We start from the raw sequence: 22,659 nt of genomic DNA, 5'->3' as shown, positions 1-22,659 counted from the left end.
ACAATGGTTGAACTAGTTTACAGTCCCACCAACAGTGTAAAAGTGTTCCTATTTCTCCACATCCTCTCCAGCACCTGTTGTTTCCTGATTTTTTAATGATGGCCATTCTAACTGGTGTGAGATGGTATCTCACTGTGGTTTTGATTTGCGTTTCTCTGATGGCCAGTGATGATGAGCATTTCTTCATGTGTTTTTTGGCTGCATAAATGTCTTCTTTTGAGAAGTGTTTGTTCATGTCCTTTGCCCACTTTTTGATGGGGTTGTTTTTTTCTTGTAAATTTGTTTGAGTTCATTGTAGATTCTGGATATTAGCCCTTTGTCAGATGAGTAGGTTGCAAAAATTTTCTCCCATTTTGTAGGTTGCCTGTTCACTCCGATGGTAGTTTCTTTTGCTGTGCAGAAGCTCTTTAGTTTAATTAGATCCCATTTGTCAATTCTGGCTTTTGTTGCCATTGCTTTTGGTGTTTTAGACATGAAGTCCTTGCCCACGCCTATGTCCTGAATGGTATTGCCTAGGTTTTCTTGTAGGATTTTAATGGTTTTAGGTCTAACATTTAAGTCTTTAATCCATCTTGAATTAATTTTTGTATAAGGTGTAAGGAAGGGATCCAGTTTCAGCTTTCTACATATGGCTAGCCAGTTTTCCCAGCACCATTTATTAAATAGGGAATCCTTTCCCCATTTCTTGTTTTTGTCAGGTTTGCCAAAGATCAGATGGTTGTAGATATGTGGCATCATTTCTGAGGGCTCTGTTCTGTTCCATTGATCTATGTCTCTGTTGTGGTACCAGTACCATGCTGTTTTGGTTACTGTAGCCTTGTAGTATAGTTTGAAGTCAGGTAGTGTGATGCCTCCAGCTTTGTTCTTTTGGCTTGGGATTGACTTGGTGATGCGGGCTCTTTTTTGGTTCCATATGAACTTTAAAGTAGTTTTTTCCAATTCTGTGAAGAAAGTCATTGGTAGCTTGATGGGGATGGCGTTGAATCTATAAATTACCTTGGACAGTATGGCCATTTTCATGATATTGATTCTTCCAACCCATGAGCATGGAATGTTCTTCCATTTGTTTGTATCCTCTTTTATTTCATTGAGCAGTGGTTTGTAGTTCTCCTTGAAGAGGTCCTTCACATCCCTTGTAAGTTGGATTCCTAGGTATTTTATTCTCTTTGAAGCAATTGTGAATGGGAGTTCACTCATGATTTGGCTCTCTGTTTGTCTGTGATTGGTGTACAGGAATGCTTGTGATTTTTGTACATTGATTTTGTATCCTGAGACTGCTGAAGTTGCTAATCAGCTTAAGGAGATTTTGGGCTGAGACAATGGGGTTTTCTAGATATACAATCATGTCATCTGCAAACAGGGACAATTTGACTTCCTCTTTTCCTAATTGAATACCCTTTATTTCCTTCTCCTGCCTGATTGCTCTGGCCAGAACTTCCAGCACTATGTTAAATAGGAGTGGTGAGAGAGGGCATCCCTGTCTTGTGCCAGTTTTCAGATGGAATGCTTCCAGTTTTTGCCCATTCAGTATGATATTGGCTGTGGGTTTGTCATAGATAGCTCTTATTATTTTGAGATACGTCCCATCAATACCTAATTTATTGAGAGTTTTTAGCATGAAGCATTGCTGAATTTTGTCAAAGGACTTTTCTGCATCTATTGAGATAATCATGTGGTTTTTGTCTTTGGTTCTGTTTATATGCTGGATTACATTTATTGATTCGCGTATGTTGAACCAGCCTTGCATCCCAGGGATGAAGCCCACTAGATTATGGTGGATAAGCTTTTTGATGTGCTGCTGGATTCGGTTTGCCAGTATTTTATTTAGGATTTTTGCATCAATGTTCATCAAGGATATTGGTCTGAAATTCTCTTTTTTGGTTATGTCTCTGCCAGGTTTTGGTATCAGGACGATGCTGGCTTCACAAAATGAGTTAGGGAGGATTCCCTCTTTTTCTGTCGATTGGAATAGTTTCAGAAGGAATGGTACCAGTTCCTCCTTATACCTCTGGTAGAATTCGGCTGCGAATCCATCAGGTCCTGGACTCTTTTTGGTTGGTAAGCTATTGATTATTGCCACAATTTCAGAACCTATTATTGGTCTATTCAGAGATTCAACTTCTTCCTGGTTTAGTCTTGGGAGGGTGTATTTGTCGAGGAATTTATCCATTTCTTCTAGATTTTCTAGTTTATTTGCATAGAGGTGTTTGTAGTATTCTCTGATGGTAGATTGTATTTCTGTGGGATCGGTGGTGATATCCCCTTTTTCATTTTTTATTGCATCTATTTGATTCTTCTCTCTTTTCTTCTTTATTATTCTTGCTAGCAGTCTATCAATTTTGTTGATCTTTTCAAAAAACCAGCTCCTGGAATCATTAATTTTTTTGAAGGGTTTTTTGTGTCTCTATTTCCTTCAGTTCTGCTCTGATTTTAGTTATTTCTAGCCTTCTGCTAGCTTTTGAATGTGTTTGCTCTTGCTTTTCTAGTTCTTTTAATTGTGATGTTAGGGTGTCAATTTTGGATCTTTCCTGCTTTCTCTTGTGGGCATTTAGTGCTATAAATTTCCCTCTACACACTGCTTTGAATGTGTCCCAGAGATTCTGGTATGTTGTGTCTTTGTTCCCGTTGGTTTCAAAGAACATCTTTATTTCTGCCTTCATTTCATTATGTACCCAATAGTCATTCAGGAGCAGGTTGTTCAGTTTCCATGTAGTTGAGCGGTTTTGAGTGAGTTTCTTAATCCTGAGTTCTAGTTTGATTGCACTGTGGTCTGAGAGACAGTTTGTTATAATTTCTGTTCTTTTACATTTGCTGAGGAGAGCTTTACTTCCAACTATGTGGTCAATTTTGGAATAGGTGTGGTGTGGTGCTGAAAAAAATGTATATTCTGTTGATTTGGGGTGGAGAGTTCTGTAGATGTCTATTAGGTCCACTTTGTGCAGAGCTGAGTTCAATTCCTGGATATCCTTGTTAACTTTCTGTCTCGTTGATCTGTCTAATGTTGACAGTGGGGTGTTAAATTCTCCCATTATTATTGTGTGGAATTTAAGTCCCTTTGTAGGTCACTCAGGACTTGCTTTATGAATCTGGGTGCTCCTGTGTTGGGTGCATATATATTTAGGATAGTTAGCTCTTCTTGTTGAATTGATCCCTTTACCATTATGTAATGGCCTTCTTTGTCTCTTTTGATCTTTGTTGGTTTAAAGTCTATTTTATCAGAGACTAGGATTGCAACCCCTGCCTTTTTTTGTTTCAAATTTGCTTGATAGAGCTTCCTCCATCCCTTTATTTTGAGTCTATGTGTGTCTCTGCATGTGAGATGGGTTTCCTGAATATAGCACACTGATGGGTCCTGAGTCCTTATCCAGTTTGCCAGTCTGTGTCTTTTAATTGGAGCATTTAGCCCATTTACATTTAACGTTAGTACTGTTATGTGTGAATCTGATCCTGTCATTATGATGTTAGTTGGTTATTTTGCTCATTAGTTGATGCAGTTTCTCCCTAGCCTCGATGGTCTTTACAATTTGGCATGTTTTTGCAGTGGCTGGTACCGGTTGTTCCTTTCCATGTTTAGTGCTTCCTTCAGGAGCTCTTTTAGGGCAGGCCTGGTGGTGACAAAATCACTCAGCATTTGCTTATCTGTAAAGTATTTTATTTCTCCTTCACTTATGAAGCTTAGTTTGGCTGGATATGAAATTCTGGGTTGAAAATTCTTTTCTTTAAGAATGTTGAATATCGGCCCCCACTCTCTTCTGGCTTGTAGAGTTTCTGCCAAGAGATCAGCTGTTAGTCTGATGAGCTTCCCTTTGTGGGTAACCCGACCTTTCTCTCTGGCTGCCCTTAACATTTTTTCCTTCATTTCAACTTTGGTGAATCTGACAATTATGTGTCTTGGAGTTGCTCTTCTCGAGGAGTATCTTTGTGGCATTCTCTGTATTTCCTGAATCTGAATGTTGGCCTGCCTTGCTAGATTGGGGAAGTTCTCCTGGATAATATCTTGCAGAGTGTTTTCCAACTTGGTTCCATTCTCCCCGTCATTTTCAGGTACACCAATCAGACGTAGGTTTGGTCTTTTCACATAGTCCCAAATTTCTTGGAGGCTTTGTTCATTTCTTTTTATTCTTTTTTCTCTAAACTTCCCTTCTCGCTTCATTTCACTCATTTCATCTTCCATCAGCGATACCCTTTCTTCCAGTTGATCACATCTGCTACTGAGGCTTCTGCAATCTTCACGTAGTTCTTGAAACTTGGCTGTCAGCTCCATCAGCTCCTTTAAGCCCTTCTCTCCATTGGTTATTCTAGTTATCCATTCTTCTAATTTTTTTTTCAAAGTTTTTAACTTCTTTGCTATTGTTTTGAATTTCCTCCCGTAGCTCAGAGTAGTTTGATCGTCTGAAGCCTTCTTCTCTCAACTCGTCAAAGTTATCCTGCATCCAGCTTTGTTCCATTGCTGGTGAGGAACTGCGTTCCTTTGGAGGAGGGTAGGTGCTCTGCTTTTTAGAGTTTCCAGTTTTTCTGCTCTGTTTTTTCCCCATCTTTGTGGTTTTATCTACTTTTGGTCTTTGATGATGGTGATGTACAGATGGGTTTTTGGTGTGGATGTCCTTTATTTGTTAGTTTTCCTTCTGCCAGACAGGACCCTCAGCTGCAGGTCTTTTGGAGTTTACTAGAGGTGCACTCCAGACCCTGTTTGGCTGGGTGTCAGCAGCGGTGGCTGCAGAGCAGTGGATTTTCGTGAGACCACAAATTCAGCTGTCTGATAGTTCCTCTGGAAGTTTTGTCTCAGAGGAGTACCCGGCCGAGTGAGGTGTCAGTCTGTCCCTACTGGGGGGCTGCCTCCCAGTTAGGCTGCTCAGGGGTGAGGGACCCACTTTAGGAGGCAGTCTGTCAGTTCCCTGATCTCCAGCTGCGTGCTGGGAGAACCACTACTCTCTTCAAAGCTGTCAGTCAGACAGGGACATTAAGTCTGTGGAGGTTCCTGCTGACTTTTTGTTTGTCTGTGCCCTGCCCCCAGAGGTGGAGCCAACAGAGGCAGGCAGGCCTCCTTGAGCTGTGGTGGGCTCCACCCAGTTCGAGCTTCCTGGCTGCTTTATTTACCTAAGCAAGCCTGGGCAATGGCGGGTGTCCCTCCCCCAGCCTCGCTGCCGCCTTGCAGCTTGATCTCAGACTGCTGTGCTAGCAATCAGCGAGACTCCGTGGGCATAGGACCCTCCGAGCCAGGTGCGGGACACAATCTCCTAGTGTGCCATTTTCCAGGCCCATTGGAAAAGCACAGTATTAGGGTGGGACTGACCCGATATTCCAGGTGCCATCTGTTACCCCTTTCTTTGACTAGGAAAGGGAACTCCCTGACCCCTTGCGCTTCCCGAGTGAGGCAATGCCTCGCCCTGCTTCAGCTCGCGCACAGTGCGCTTCACCGACTGTCCTGCACCCACTGTTTGGCACTCCCTAGTGAGATGAAACCGGTACCTCAAACAGAAATGCAGAAATCACCCGTCTTCTGTGTCGCTCAAGCTGGGAGCTGTAGACCGGAGCTGTTCCTATTCGGCCATCTTGGCTCCACTTCTACTTTTTTTCTTAAATAATTTTTATTTATTGGCCGGGTGTGGTGGCTCACGCCTGTAATCCCAGCACTTTGGGAGGCCGAGGCGGGCAAATCACTTGAGATCGGGAGTTCCAGACCAGCCTGACCAACATGTAGAAACCCCGTCTCTACTAAAAATATAAAATTAGCAGGGCATGGTGGCACATGCCTGTAATCCCAGCTACTCGGGAGGCTGAGACAGGAGAATCGCTTGAACCCAGGAGGTAGAGGTTGCGGTGAGCTGAGATCATGCCATTGCACTCCAGCCTGGGCAACAAGAGTGAAACTCCATCTCAAAAAAAAAATATTTATTATGGTAAATAATGGTTGCATAGATTTAAGAGGAACATGTGATGTTTTGATAAAAGCATACAATGTGTAATAATCAAGCTAATTGGAGCATCCAGTCAGGGTAATTGGAGCACCAATTATCACCTCAAGCCTTTATTATTTCTTTGTGTTTGGAACATCCCAATTTCACTTTTCTACTTATTTTAAAATATGTAATAAATTATTGTTAACTATAGTCACATTATTGTGCTACCAATTCCTTCCATCTAACTGTACTTTTTACCCATTAACCATCCCCACTTTATCCCATCTCCCCCACTCCCCACCCTGCTGCCATTTCCACACTCTGGCAACCATCATTCCACTGTCTATCTCCGAGAGTTCTTTTTAAATTAAAGCTCCCACGTGTGAGTGAGAACATGGGATATTTGCCTTTCTGTCTCTGGCTTATTTCACTCAACATAATGGCCTCCAGTTCCATCCATGATGTTGCAAATGACAGGATTTTATTCTTTTTATAGCTGAATGATATTCAGCTGTATATGTGTGTTTGTGTCACATTTTTAATCAATTTATTCATTGATAGACACATAGGTTGATCCCAATAGTGCTGCAATAAATGTGGGAATGCAGATATCTCTTCAATAAACTTATTTCCTTTCATTTGAGTATATACTCAGCAAGGGGATTGCTGGATCATATAGTAGTATAGTATACTTTTTGTTTTTTGAGGAACCTTTATACTGTTCTCCATAGTGGCTGTACTAATTTATATTCCTACAAACAAAGAACAAGTTTCCTATCTTCACATCCTAGCTAATGCTCATTATTGTCTGTCTTTTGGATAAAAACTATTTTAACTGAGGTGAGAAGGTATCTCATCATAATTTTAATTTGCATTTCTCTGAAGATTAGTGGTGTTCATCTGTTTTACTTGTACCTTTTGGCCATTTGTATATCTTCTTTTGAAAAAGGTCTGTTCAGCTCACTTGTCCTTTTTTAATTGGATTATTTGTGTGTTTACTTTTGAAATTTTGTATTGAGTTGTTTGAGCTCCTTATATATTCTGGTTATTAGTATCTTGTGAGATGAGTAGTTTGCAAATATTTTCTCCCATTCTGTGGGTTGCCTCTTCACTCTGTTGATTTTTTTTTTCTTTGTTGTGCAGAAACTTTTTAGTTTGATATTATCCCATTTGTCCATTTTTGCTTTGGTTGCATGTGTTTTTGAGATCTTACTCAAAAAATCATTGCCAAGACCAGTGTACTAGAGTGTTTCTTTACAGTTTTTTTCTAGTAGTTTCATAGATTGAGGTCATGGATTTAAGTCTTTAATCCATTTTGATTTGATTTTTTTATATGATAAGAGAAAGGAAGCTAGTTTCATTCTTCTGGATATTGATATCTAGTTTCCACAGCCAGTACCATTTATTGAAGAGACTGTCCTTTTCTTACTGTATGTTGTTGGCACCTTCATCAAAATATGTTGACTATAAATATGTGGATTTATTTCTGGGTTCTCTATTCTGTCCAGTTGGTGTATTTGTCTGGTTTTATGCCAGTGTCATGCCGTTTTGGTTACTATAGCTCTGTAGTATAATTTCGAGTCAAATAATGTGATTTCTCCAGTTTTCTTCAAAATGTTCAGCATGGCATTGGTTATTCTGGTTTTTCTTCCTGGTTTTGTATAAATTTTACAATTTTTTTTTCTATTTTTGTGAGGAATGTCATGGGTATTTTGATAGGGATTGCCTTGAATCTGTAGATTGCTTTTGGGCAGTATGGTCATTTTAACAATACTGATTCTTTCCATTCATAAACATGGACTACCTTTCCATTCTTCTGTCATTGCTTCAATTGCTTTCTGTAATGTTTTATTTTAGAGATCATTTTAGAGTTTTCATTTTAGAAATCTTTCATTTATTTAGTTAAGTCTATTCCTATGTATTTTATTTTATTTGTAGCTATTGTAAATGGAATTAGTTTCTTGTTTTCTTCTTCAAATTGTTTGCTGTTGATGTATAAAATGCTACTGATTTTTGTATATTGATTCTGTATCCAGCAACTTTACTGAATTTGTTTATAAGTTTTAAAAGTCTCTTAGTGGAGTCTTTAGGTTTTTTAAAATATAAGACCATATCATCTCCAAACAAGGATAATTTGGCGTCTTCCTTTCTAATCTGGATGCCCTTTATTTCTTTCTCTTGTCTAGTTGCTCTGGCCAGTACATGTTGAAGAAAAGCGGTGAAAGTGAGAATCCTTTTATTCTTCCAGATCATAGAGAAAAGGCTTCAGGTTTTCCCTGTTTGGTATGATACTAGCTGTGGGTTTATTGTATATGGTTTTTATTGTGTTGAGGAGTGTTCCTTCTATACAGTTTTTTAGCAAGTTTTTATCATGAAGATATGTTACATTTTATGGAACATTTTTTCAGCATCAATTGAAGTTATGATATGATTTTTGTCCTTCATTTTGTTGATATGATGTATAACATTTATGGATTTGCATATGTTGAACCATACTTGCATCTTGACCATGATGAATGATCTTTTTGGTGTACAGTTGAATCTGGTTTGCTATTTTTTTTTGGTTGAGGACTTTTGCATCTGTATTCATCAGATACATTGGCCTGTAGTTTCTTTCTTCTTCTTTTTTTTTTTTTTTTTTTGGTGTGTCTTTGCCTGGTTTTGATAGCAAGATTACTTTAGCCTTGTAGAATAAGTTTGGAAGTATTTCTTTATCCCTGATTTTTTGGAATAATTGAATAGAATTAGTGTTCTTTAACTATAGGAAGATAAATTCCTGGACTGATCCAGGAAGAAATTCAATCCCTGAATGGACCATTAAAGAGCTCTGAAATTCACTCAGTAATAAATAGCATACCAATCAAAAAAAGCTAAGGAACAGATGGATTCACAGCTGAATTCTACCAGATATACAAAGAAGAACTGGTAGCATTCCCACTGAAACTACTCCAAAAAATTGAGGAGGGACTCCTTCTTAACTCATTCTATGAGGCCAGCATCCTCCTGATACCAAAACCTGGCAGAGACACAATAAAAAAAGAAAGCTTTAGGTTAATACCCTTGATGAACATTGATTCAAAAATTATCAACAAAATACTGGCAAATTGAAATTAGCAGCACATCAAAACCTTATTCACCATGATCAAGTAGACTTTATTCCTGGGATGCAGTGCTGATTCAACATATGCAAATCAATAAATGTGATTCATCACATTAACCAAACTAAAGACAAAAACTGTATGATTATCTCAACAGATGCAGAAAAGGCTTTGATAAAATTTTATACCCTTTCATGTTAAAAACTCTCAATAAACTAGGTATTGAAAGAATGTACTTTACAATAATAAGAGCCATCTATAACAAACCCACAGCAAACCGTCATACTGACTGGGCAAAAGCTGGAAGCATTCCCCTTGAAAACTATCACAAGACAAGGATGCACTCTCTCACTACTATTCAACATAGTATTGGAAGTCCTGGCCAGAGCAATGAGGCAAGAGAAAGAAAGAAAAGGTGTTCAAATTGGAACAGAGGAAGTCAAATTATCCCTGTTTGCAGATTACATAATCCTATCTGGAAAACCCCATCGTCTCAGCTCAAAAGCTCCTTAAGCTGATAAACTTCAGCAAAGTCTCAGGAAAAAAAAATCAACATACAAAAATCACTAGCATTACCATACACCAACAACAGTCAAGCTGAGGGCCAAATCAGAAATGCAGTCCCATTCACAATTGCCACAAAAAAGAATAAATTACCTAGCTAAATACGGGTTTAAAAGTTCTCTACAAAGAGAACTACAAAATACTGCTCAAAGAAATCAGAGATGACACAAACAAATGGAAAAGCATTCCATGCTCATGGATAGGAAGAATCAAGATCGTTAAAATGGTCATACTGCCCAAAGCAATTAATAGGTTCAATGTTATTCCTGTAAAATTACCAAGACATTCTTCACAAAACTAGAAAAAACTATTTCAAAATTCATATGGAGCCAAAGAAGAGCCCGAATAGCCATAATAATCCTAAGCAAAAAGAACAAAGCTGGAGATATCATGCTACCCAACTTCAATCTATACTACAAACTATAGTAATCAAAACAGCATGGTACTGGTACAAAAACAGACACATAGACCAATGGGGCAGAATAAAGAGCCCAGAAATAAGACCACAAATCTACAACTATCCGATCTTCCCCAAAGCTGACAAAACCAAGCAATAGAGAAATAAGTCTCTGTAGAATAAATGGTGCTGGCACAACTAGCTAGCCATATGCAGAAGATTAAAACTGAACCTTCCTTACACCATATACAAAAAAAAACTCAAGATGGATTAAAAACTTAAAGGTAAAACCCAAAACTGTGAAAACTCTAGAGGACAACCTAGCCAATACAATTCTGAACACAGGACTGAGCAGAGATTTCATGACAAAAATGCCGAAAGCAATTGCAACAAAAGCAAAAATTGACACATGGGATCTAACTAAAGCACTTCTGCACAGCAAAAGAAACTATCAACAGAGTAAACAGACATCCTACAGAACAGCAGAGAATTTTTGAAAACTATGCATATGACAAAGTTCTAATATTCAGCATCTGTAAGGAACTTAAACAATTTTAAAAGAAAATACAAATAGTCCCATTAAAAAGTGGGGAAAAGACATGAATGGACACTTTTCAAAAGAAGACATATATGTGGCCAACAGGCAGCTGAAAAAAAGCTCAACATTACTTATCATTCGAGAAATGCAAATCTAAATTACAATGAGATACCATCTCACACCAGTCAGGATGGCTGTTACTAAAAAGTCAAAAAAATAACAGAAGCTGGTGAGGTTTTGGAGAAATTTACACTCCCACACTTGGGCATGTAAATTAGTTCAACCATTGTGGGAAATGGTGTGGCAATTCCTCAAAGACCTAAAGACAGAAATACCATTTGAACCAGTCATCTCATTACTGGGTATGTACCCAAAGGAATATAAATTGTTCTGTCACAAAGACACATGCACGTGTATGTTCACTGCAGCACTATTCGTAATAGCAAAGACACAGAATCAAGCTAAATGCCAATCAGTGGTAGACTGGATAAAGAAAATGTCGTACATATACACCATGGAATACTATGCAGCCATAAAAAAGAACGAGATCATGTCCTTTGCAGGAACATGGGTGGAGCTGGAGGCCATTTTCCATAGTAAACTAATGCAAGAACAGAAAGCCAAATACCACATGCTCTCATTTATAATCAGGAGCTAAAAGATGAGAACACATGGATACACAGAAGGGAACAACAGACACTGGAGCCTACTGGACTGTGGAGGGGTGGGAGCAGGAAGAGGATTAGAAAAAATAACTAACAGGTACTAGGCCTAATACTTGAGTGATGAAATAATCTGTACGAAAACCTCCATGACACAAATTTACCTGTATCACAAACCTACACATGTACCTCTGAATTTATAAGTTAAAAAAAAAATCAATAGTGTTTCTATATGCTAATACTGTACTATCTGAAAAAGAAATAAAGAAAATAATCCAATTTGCAATAGCTACAAAAGACACCTAGGAATAAATTCAACAAGGGAGGTAAAATTCTCTATAATGAAAACTATTAAAATATTGATAAAAGAAATTGTGTAGACCCACACAAATATGGAAAGACATCCTATGTTCATGAATTGGAAGAATAAATATTGTTAAAATTACTGTACTCCCCCCCACAATCTGTAGATTCAATACAATCCTGCCAAAATACCAATGACATTCTTTACAGATATAGAAAAAAATCCTAAAATTTGTGTGGAACCACAGAAAGTCCCAAATAGCCAAAAACAACCCCCCTCTAAAAAAAAAAAAACTGGAAGAATCACATTACTTAACTTTAAATTATACTACAAAGCTATAGTAACTAAAACAGTATGATACTTTCATAAAGACTGACAGATAAACCAGTGGAACAGAATAGAGAACCCATAAATAAATCTGTGTACAATAAGTCCTCACTTAACATCGATAATTCATTTGTGGAAACTGACTGTAAGAAAAATGATGTGTAAGAAAATCCTTTTTTTCTCATCAATGTTATAACAAAATGACATTGAATCAAACAACATTATCCAAGGACCTGCAGTATGTTGTTTCACTTAAAGTCCCAGTTTTTGAGACGCCATTGACAACATTGTGAGGACTTACTGTATTTACAGCTAACTGATTTTTGATAAAGGTGCCTAGAACATAAACTGGGAAAAAGACAAGCCTCTCCAATAAATAGTGCTAGGAAAATTGATATTCATATGCAGAAGAATGAAAGTAAACTCATATCTCTAGCCATGTATAAAAATCAAAGTGGGTTAGAGACTTAAATGTAAGTCTAAAACTATTAAACAACTAGAAGAATACATATGAGAAACACTTCAGGACATTAGTCTGGGCAAATATTTTATGAATAAGACCTCAGAACTTAGGCAACCAAAGCAAAAATACACAAATGGGATTACACCAAACTAAAAAGCTTCTGTATAGCAATGCAGAAGAAAGAAAAAAAATTAACAGAGTAAAGAGACATCTCACAAAAGAGAGAAAATATTTTCAAACTATTTATCTGACAAGCGATTAATTCTGAGAATATACAAGGACCTCAAGCAACTCAACAAAAATGAAAAAAAAAGATAATCTAGTTGAAAGATGTGCAGATGCTCTGAATAGACATTTTTCAAAAGAAAACACAATGGCTGACAAATATATTAAAAAATGCTCAACATCGCTGACCACCAAGAAAATGCAAATCAAAACCACAGTGAGATATCATGTCACCCTAGTTAGAAGGGCTATTATCAAAATGATAAAAAATAACAAATGCTGGCAATGATGCAAAGAAAAAGGACCTCTTATATAGTGTTGGTGGAGACATAAATTAGTACAACCATTGTGGAAAACAATATGGTGTTTCCTCAAAAAATCAAAAGTAGAACTATCATATGATTCAGCAATCCCACTACTGGATACAAATCCACAGAAAAGGAAATCAGTATGTCAAAGAAATATTTGTAGTCCTATGTTTATTGCAGCACTATTCACAATAACTAAGATATGTAATCAGCCTATTCTGTCAATGGATGAATAAAGAAAATGTGGTATATATACACAATGGAATACTTTTCAGCTATTAAAAAATGAAATCCTGTCATTTGTGGCAACATGAGTAAGCCTAGAGGATGTTATGTTAAGTGAAATAAATCAGACACAGAAAGATAAATACCACATGTTCTCAGTCATATGTGGAACCTAATAAAATTTGATCACAGAAGTAGAAAGTAGAATACTAAATACCAGAGGTGGGAGAGGGTAGGGGGAGGAAAAGATGGAAATAGATTGGTTGTGTAGCACTGCAGGGTAACTACAGTTACAATAATTTATTGTATATGTTCAAATAGCTGGAAGAGAAGATTTTGAATGGTTTTTAACGCAAAGAAATGATAAATGTTTGAGGTGATGGATATGGTAATTACCCTGATTTCATCATTTCATATTGTATTGAAATATTACACAGTATCCCATAAATATTACATTTATGTAATATGTTAGATAAAAAATATATCAGGTAGGAGAACTTCACCTTCAATCCCTAGTCTGTGACTTTTCTTTTCTTTCCTAAGGTAATATTGTTAGTAATATTGTCACATTGTCGCAATATCTACTTCGCTGTCTTATATAATCTCACATCACATGTAAGATCTATATATATGTAGGGCATATATTATTATATATTTTGTATAATAATTCAGCTTACAACTCCATTTAAAGGTGAGATTACTCCCTCATTCTTTAGGGGAAACCTGCCTTGAGGCAGGAGTATTGGTTTTGCCCATCTTTCTTTCTCGTTTCCTTCTCTCCTGCCTGGCTGCTGTTTGCAGCTCTTCTAGGGGATAGGGGGCAGAAGTCCATAGGGAGCATCTCTGCCTTGTCTTGGCTTTGTCTAGAACTGTTGTGTCTGATTTTGTGCCCTCAGAGCCAACAGAGTTTGAAGGAGGTCATGGACTCCCTCATATGTTCTTTGAGGACCTCTGATCTTTGGTATGCAATCTCCTGATTTCAGCGAGTGCTTCTTCTCTCTGGGGTCGTTTACATGAAGATCCTGGGAATCTTGAAGTCCACCTCCAGCTTCTGTTGAGATTACATCTCTTTTCCAGATGTTTTTTGGAAGGGACTTAAGACAGTCCATAAGGAAATGTGTTCTTTGTCCCAACCTAACCAAGTGCAGCCGAGGCCAGGCCCTGCTCTGTTGCCTACACCTGGGTTCACCTAGTTCTTTGTATCTGGAGTTTGCAGTCAGGGCCAGGTGGGGATCACCCTGTCTCGTAGCTGTAAGGATCACAGAAAATCTTCCTGCAAGGTCCCACTGAAGCTGTTTTCTCTCAATTTAAGTTGCAAGAGGAAAATACCTCTTTTCTAATAAATCCTTTCAAAAAGTCTTCCTCTTGGATTTATAAGACTTGTACTTTGGCAAGTTTGTGAACTGGTCTGGAATTTTGTATATTTGTACCTTAGTTTCTCAGAAACATCAAGTAACTATCTCATTGCATATTATATTTTCTGTGTGTGTGTGTGTATGTAATCAAAATTGCAAGTGTCTAAATAAAACAAATTATCTTTTCATGTAATGCATTATTTAAAGCAGAAAATAACTAGTGTAGAATGAATCCTATTGAGAAAATAATATCAACTTCTTATCTAGTTACTGTCTGATAAATACTTAAAAGACCACATTCTTCTTCTAGTTAGTAAATGAAAAATCACTGGTGAGGTCTTGCAATAGAAACAGTATGAGATAAGCCACTGTTAAAATTCCAGCTTACTTCAAATATTATAGCCAAAGCCAAAAGAAGAATGAGCTCTTGTTAACCTCAGTGCAGTTTTATCTTGAAGGTATTATATTTCATCCTTCTCACTTTTATTCACAAAAATGTCAAGAAAACATCTATAAAGTAAATGAAAATATAAAAATATGCTGCCTCTCCTATCTCCATAGATTTCTTCACAAATCCCATCTTATTCCCAATACAGCTTTTCATGTTAGAGTTAGGTTCATTCAAATGTTTGAGTAGCAGAAGCTGCTCTAACATCAGGTGAAATCCAGATCTCTTTATAAGAAATAATGAAGAAAAAATGTTTTTAGAAAGACCAAAGAACCAGAAAAAAAGGGAGTAGAATCAGCATGTCAAAAAGAGACCATGAATAGTGATGAGAGATAAAAGACATGTCTAAAAAATATGTAATGAGCAACTCCCTTTGACTGATAATGTAGACATTATTAGTGAAGGCGACATTCAAGGAAAGAGAAAAAGATGGTCCTGATTCCCGTATTTAAACTAATTGGAGTAAGTCCGTGAAGTGATTTCCAAAGGTCTGCTGCTGTGTGTACAAACCTGTAGGGTCTTTAAAGGAGCTGGAGCTCAGAGCTTTGTGCATGATGTTTGTGTTTTGTTTTGTTTTGATTTGTTTCATTTCTTTTATTCATTTTGAGATGGTGAAGGCAGCATATTAGGCTGGAAAGAGTGACTTTCAGGAACTCTGGAGAGAAATCATACTATTATCATGAAAACTCTACTTGCCCCTTGCAAATCATCTGATAGGTGCCAAACAAAATAAAACAGGAGTATTCAGTAAAATTTACTCCTTATCACCATTTTTCCCTTTGCAAGGGCCACAGGAGAGCTTTCCTCCTGGCCCTCTGAAGGTTTGCTGAAAAATAAATTCACAAAAGGCAGATTAATAGAAGAAAAGGCATACAAATTTATTTAACTTGTGTACACAGGAGCCCTCAGAATGAAGACCCAAAGACACAGGGAAAATCGTCTGTTTTTTGCTTTGGTTCAACCAAGTATGGACAGCCATGTAGAAGTATGAGTGGACAAAAAGTGTGTGATCTAATGAGAATAGTCTGCTTGGAGGAACCCAGCAAGGCATGTCCATCTAGATTCCTGTTGGCTCTTCTGAGCAGCACTCCTCCCCTCTGGGTATGGGGCAGGAACCTTTCTGGAATGGGAGTTTTATAAGCTATCATCAAACAAGGTAGGTCAGAGAATTTCTTTCTGGCCATTTTTACATGGATAGGGCTAAGGGAAGGTTACATTAATATTTTTAGTTTTATGGCTGTCTTTGGAGAAAAGGAGTTCTGGTTTCTATGACCTGCCTTGGAGAAGAGTGTTTCTCATTTCTATGGCTAGCCTTGGGGAAGAATGGGACTGAGAGAAAAGAGGGCAGGAAGAGGTCAGAGAAAAACCTTTTGCTTCTGAAGGTATTGCAGAGGCCTTCATTTTGGGGTGTTGTTTTCTGAGCCCCAACACTCTCTGAATGGTAGACCTAAGAAGGACAAAAACAACTTCTAGGTCAGAAAATACTTCCTTGCTATTGTATTTGTTGGAATCCAAAATATGCCTCTCCAAAACATACTTTTTTGGTATATTTCAAGTTTTATATTCAGAGAAGCAGAATAGCTTTGAAAAGTTATTGCTTTGTAAAAAAAAAAAAAAAGGATGTTTATCCACATTAGTAAAGCAAACAGGAGATACAAACAGAGGCTTTCTCTGAGGTCCCCTTATCCAGATCTAGGAAAGATGAACTTACAGAAAAAGGAGACTTAAGTCTGACATTTTGAAGTTCTAACAGAGAAACTGTTAACCACAAGCTGCCTTCTATTCACTCTGGGGACTGCTACCTGTGAGATTTCATCTGCATAACAAGACAGCCTTTGCTCTCCGTGTGTTTCCTCCCCCCACCCTCCCACAACCCATCCCCATCCTCCCCAGGAGCCCCAAGTCCTTATTCTTCTCTGTGTGGTATACAATTTAGTTATCTGGCCCTTCTTTGAGTCTCATATTTTGTGTAGTTCCTCTACACATGCATATATAATAAACCTGTATACCTTTTCTCCTGTTAATCTGTCTGTTGTTGGTTGATTTTATAGAGTCAATTTATTAAACATTCAAATGGGTGGAAGCAAATTCCCTTTCACCTTACGTATCCATGAAAGCTTTCCCAGAATGCATAGTTGTGTCCTGCCAGATTGGTGGTCAGAACAGGTTTGTATATATTATATGTGTTTTCCACAAGGAGGAGTGCCTTTTAAGTCCAAATAGCATTGCTCTGAAAATTAGGAAAACTGTTTGCTTTTTAAACACTCTCTACACAAAGCTTCCTGGGGCATTTCATCAGAGCAGCCTAGAACTGCTCATTTTAACCAGCTGAATACTTCCTTGCTTGACAAAGGTTTTTGACACCTTTTTGGTTTAAATCCAGATTTTTTTTTTTAATACCTGTACTGTAAATAAGAGCACCTTTTTTTGATGATTTAATAGCCAGTGGCTGACAATATATAGCCTAAGATACCTATTATATTAAATAGACAGGTATATAACGTCTCTTCTGTTCATTCTTTGATATGATCTGTTTGTGATCTTTGCATTTTTTGTTTGTTTGTTTTGACCAGGATTCACTGGATACAAGAGAGTTTTAATTCCAGAAAATATTTTTGTACTTCTCTTTAAATACGTGACTTGGAAGCAGGTTTTTGGGTATGAGCATATGTAGCTGCTGAAGATGACTACCAAAATTGATGCCACACAAAGCACTTTGTAAACAAAAGATGCTGGCACTTCTTGGTAGGAAAATTAGGAAGGAAAATTAATAATACAGAAAATAATAGTCACATTTTCACTTATGCGTGCCTAAGTTCTACCACTTAGGAGTTCTCAAAAAGAAATTAAAAAGAAGAGAAACAGGGTAAAAAAATGGTAATTTCTCCAGGGAATGTCTTTGGTCTGGCTTTCACATACACACAAACATTCTCATCTCAAAAGCAGTCATCAGAAAAAGGATCTCTCTCTTGAATCCAAGTGAGATAAACGCTGTATTAGTCCATTTTCATGCTGCTGATAAATACATTCCCAAGACTGGGTAATTTATCAGAAAAAAAGGTTTAATGGACTCACAGTTCCATGTGGCTGGGGAGGCCTCACAATCATGGTAGAAGGTGAAAGGCACATCTTACATGGTGGCAGATAAAAGATAATGAGAACTAAGCTAAAGGGATTTCCTCTTATAAAGCCATCAGATCTCATGAGACTTATTCACTACCACAAGAACAGTATGGGGCAAACTGCCCCCATGATTCAATTATGTCCCACCAGGTCTTTTCCACAACATGTGGGAATTATGGGAGTTACAATTCAAAATGAGACTTGGGTGGGGACACAGCCAAACCATATCATTCTGCCCCTGGCTGCTCCCAATTCTCATGTCCTCACATTTCAAAACCAATCATGCCTTCCCAACAGTCCCTCAAATTCTTAACTCATTTCAGTATTAACTCAAAAGTCTACAGTTGAGAGAAGCAAGTCCCTTCCACCTATAAGCCTACAAAATCAAAAGCAAGTTAGTTACTTCCTAAATACAATGGGGGTACAGGCATTGGATGAATACAACCATTCCACATGGGAGAAATTGGCCAAAATGAAGGGACTACAGGCCCATGCAAGTCCAAAATCCAGCTAGGCAGCTGAATCTTAAAGCTTCAAAATGATCTCCTTTGACTCCATGTCTCACATCCAGGTCATGCTGATGCAAGAGGTGGTTCCCCATGGTCTTAGGCAGCTCTGCCCCTATGGCTTTGCAGGGTACAGCCTCCCTCCCAGCTGCTTTCATGGGGTGGCATTGAGTCTGCAGCTTTCGCAGGCACATGGCGCAAGCTTTCAGTGGATCTACCATTCTGAGGTCTGAAAGATGATGACCCTTTCTCACAGCTTCACTAGGCAGTGCCCTAATGGGACTCTGTTTGAGGGCTTCTATGCCACATTTCCCATCCTCACTGCCCTAGCAGAGGTTCTCTATGAGGGTCCCACCCCTGCAGCAAACTTCTGTCTGGACATCCACGTGTTTCCATACATCCTCTGAAATCTAGGTGGAGGTTCCCAAACCTCAATTCTTGACTTCTGTACACCTGCAGGCTCAACACCACGTGGAAGCTGCCGAGGCCTGGAGCTTGCACCCTCTGCAGCCACGGCCCAAGCTGTACCTTGGCCCCTTTTAGCCATGGCTAGGGTGGCTGGGACACAGGGCACCATGTTTCTAGGCAGCACACAGTGCTGGGTCCCTGGGCCTGGCCCATGAACCATTTTTTCCTCCTAGGCCTCTGGGCCTGTTATGGGAGGGGCTATCGCAAAGGTCTCTGACATGCCTTGGAGACATGTTCTCCATTGTCTTGGCAATTAACATTTGGCTCCTCATCACTTATGCCAATTTCAGCAGCCAGTTTGAATTTCTTACCAGAAAATGAGTTTTTCTTTTCTATTGCATTTTCAGGCTGAAAACGTTCTACATTTTTATGCTGTGTTTCCCTTTTAAAACTGAGTGCTTTTAACAGTGCCGAAGTCACCTCTTGAGTGCTTTGCTGCTTAGAAATTTCTTCCACCAGATACTCTAAATCATCTCCCTCAAGTTTGTAGTTCCACAAATCTCTAGGGTGGGTGCAAAATGCCACCAGTCTCTTTGCTAAAACACAGTAAGTATCACCTTTACTCCAGTTCTCAACAAGTTCCTCATCTCCATCTGAGACTTCCTTAGCCTGGATTTCATTGTCTATATCATTATCAGCATTTTGGTCAAAGCCATTCAACAGGTCTCTAGGAAGTTCCAAACTTTCCTACATTTTCCTGACTTCTTCTGAGCCCTCCAAACTGTTACAACCTCTGCCTGTTACCCAGTTCCAAAGTCACTTCCACATTTTTGGGTATCTTTACAGCAGCACCCCTCTCTACTGGTACCAATTTACTGTATTAGTCTGTTTTCATGCTGCTGATAAAGACATACCTGAGACTAGGTAATTTATAAATAAGAAGAGGTTTAATGAACTCACAGTTCCATGTGGCTGGGGAGGTCTCACAATCATGGCAGAAGGTGAAGGGCACATCTTACATGTCGGCAGACAAGAGAGAATGAGAACCAAGTGAAAGGGGTTTTCCCTTATAGAACCATCAGATCTCATGAGACTTATTCACTACCACAAGAACAGTATGGGGGAAACCACTCCCATGATTCAATTATCTCCCACAGGGTCCCTCCCACAACATGTGGGAATTATGGGATCTACAATTCAAGATGAGATTTGGGTGGGACACAGCCAAACCATGTCAAATGTAATGTCTAAAATAATATGTAACCAGAGTTGCCAGTTTATTATGAAAATGTTTAATCTTCTAAGTATTTTTAAATTATTAAATACTATTTTATATTGCTTTTACTTGTTTATATTAGGCAACAAAAGTAAGTGAGCATATTTAAAAAATAGGAGAAATCTGAATTAACACACAAAGTAGCCAGAAAGGAGTTGCAAATTTAACCTTACAGGGCAGCATTCCAATATCAGGAATATGTTGATATTGAAATGACATGGGGAGACATGCATAGAACTAGTCCTCACACAAATTATTTTTTCATATCAAACAACTTTTTGGAGGACAATAGATAATATTTTATGTCTCACTTTTACATTCCAAAGTAGTTTCCCTTTGCTTTTAAAGCTCATGGGTATAGCACTAATAAACTAACTCCATTCTTCTCTTAAGCTTAATTAAGTTTTAGAAAGAACACCAAGTAGATGAACACATAAGAAGCTGGTAAAAACAGCACCTATTTAGAAAAGTAGCACTGAAAATATTTTCATTTGTTATAGAACAGTATTAAATTACTAATGCTAAAATCAAAGCTACGTGCTCACCAGATCCTTCCTTTTCTTCCTGGACACATAGCCAAACTACATTTCTAGTCTCATTGTGGTTAAGTGGGACCACGTAACTGAGTTCTGACCAGTGAAATGTGGGCAATTATAATGTATGCATTTCCAAGGCTGGCCTCTCCTGGAAACATCTAGAAGAAGAATCCACATCCCTGCAGGACTTCCAGGTTTCAGGGGGTGTCAAAACCATACATAAAAGTATCCTGAATCCCTGCATTATTTTGTGGTGGATGTTGTCAAAGGATGCCACTCACACTGGAACACTTGCAGTAGATGTTGTATGAATAAAAAATTAAACACTTACTATGATAAGCCACGGTGATATTGGGTTTGTTTGTTAGAGGGACTAGCCAATATAAAACTAGCAATTTCTTTTTGCTGTCTTGATATATTTACAAGAATGACTCAGCTTTGGAAAGAAACTAGAGATATGTATCTCAAATGAAATGAATTACATGGGGAGACATGAACATGTATGTGTATTATTATTTAATACAAGGCTCCCAGTCGTATAGTTTTTCTTATTTTGCTATTGCTCATCAACTTTTAAAAGGCTTAACTTATAAAATGAGACCCAGATTTTTGATAACTATGTCTATGCACTCCTAAATCAGAGTGGCATAAGGTGCAAAAAGAAGGGCCCCAGTTGGATTATCTAATCAGTTATTTTCAAAGAAGCAGTCTGTGCACTGGCACAGGATTATACCCAGTTGCCAAATTTATTGCACAAAGGAATTATTTCTCTTCTCCCTTGAATTCTGTGTCTGGTCACAATCTTAGACTATCCAGAAAGTGGCATGGTGACCACTCGATTTAATGAAAGAAAACATTCTAATAAAGTTCTCAAACATTCCAGCATCTGCCACCCGTACTTCTAACAATAGTGGCAGAACAGAGAGATTAATAAGCTGCCCAAATTGTATCATGTCTCACATAATACGTGATACAATACAGTGAGATCTGATATATGTTTCAATTTTAACTACTTAATTCCTACAGTATTTTGTGGTGGTAAATAGGTCTGGGGAAATCCTCCTGAATTGGATACTAGGAGTTGGCTCACAAATCTGGGCCTGTGTTTATGTGATGAGTACAGTTCCTCTTAAGAAGCATAAAATAAGGCTATTTAAATGCATGCTTGAGTTTCTTATGGCAAAACCAGGACTGCTTGGAAAAGTGTTTTGATGACATATGCTCCGTGAATCCATCAGGGCAGCCTCGAGTAGGGTGAAGATTCTGGATGAGATGAATAGCTTTTTGAAGAATAATGCCTGCAGCTGCTGTGGTCTTAGTCTTTGTGGTTGGGCCTCCTCATTGGATGGCTAGGAGCATAAAACCTGCCAGTCTGACCACTGCTAGCCTTATACTCCTTAACAGGGGGCTTCTCCAGAGGTCTTTAAGTGAAAGTGGTTATAATCCAATTGGAAGTTAAGAGTTGTGTCTCCTATTTTTTCTAACTCTTAATTACTGAACTGTTTTCTTAAAAATATACTTGTGTATATACAAGACACCTCCCATTTCACAATGACAGTGCATTACTTCTTATCGTTACCTTATTAGATCTTCGTCTTGTTGGCTAGATTATAATTCCTTTAGATTAGGAACTATTGTATATATGACTTATGCTCTAGGGTTTTGCGGAAATTTAGTGATTAGTATAGATTCTAGTTTTGGAATCAACATAGCAAAAATAATAAGAAGGTACAAATTAGGAAGAAATAAAAAAATTTGGAGAATTAAAAATTAAAGTTACATAATATCACAACATAGCCTTTCAAAATGTAATCTATTATATGTGAATTTAATATACAGTTTAAAAAGAGACTAAATATGTTTGGATAGAGCTTAAAGAGAATATGGGATATTTGATAGATTGACAGCAAATTATGTATTGTTTATGTTTGGTTTTCTTTTATTTCTTCTCTTCTGTCTGATACAGGTTTCTATATTTGAAAGAAAATGTTTGCTT

This window comes from Nomascus leucogenys, chromosome 5 (genome assembly GCF_006542625.1).
Source record: "Nomascus leucogenys isolate Asia chromosome 5, Asia_NLE_v1, whole genome shotgun sequence".
NCBI lineage: Eukaryota > Metazoa > Chordata > Mammalia > Primates > Hylobatidae > Nomascus > Nomascus leucogenys.
The sequence above is the reverse complement of the archived record's forward strand: the minus strand, read 5'-3'. Positions refer to the sequence as shown.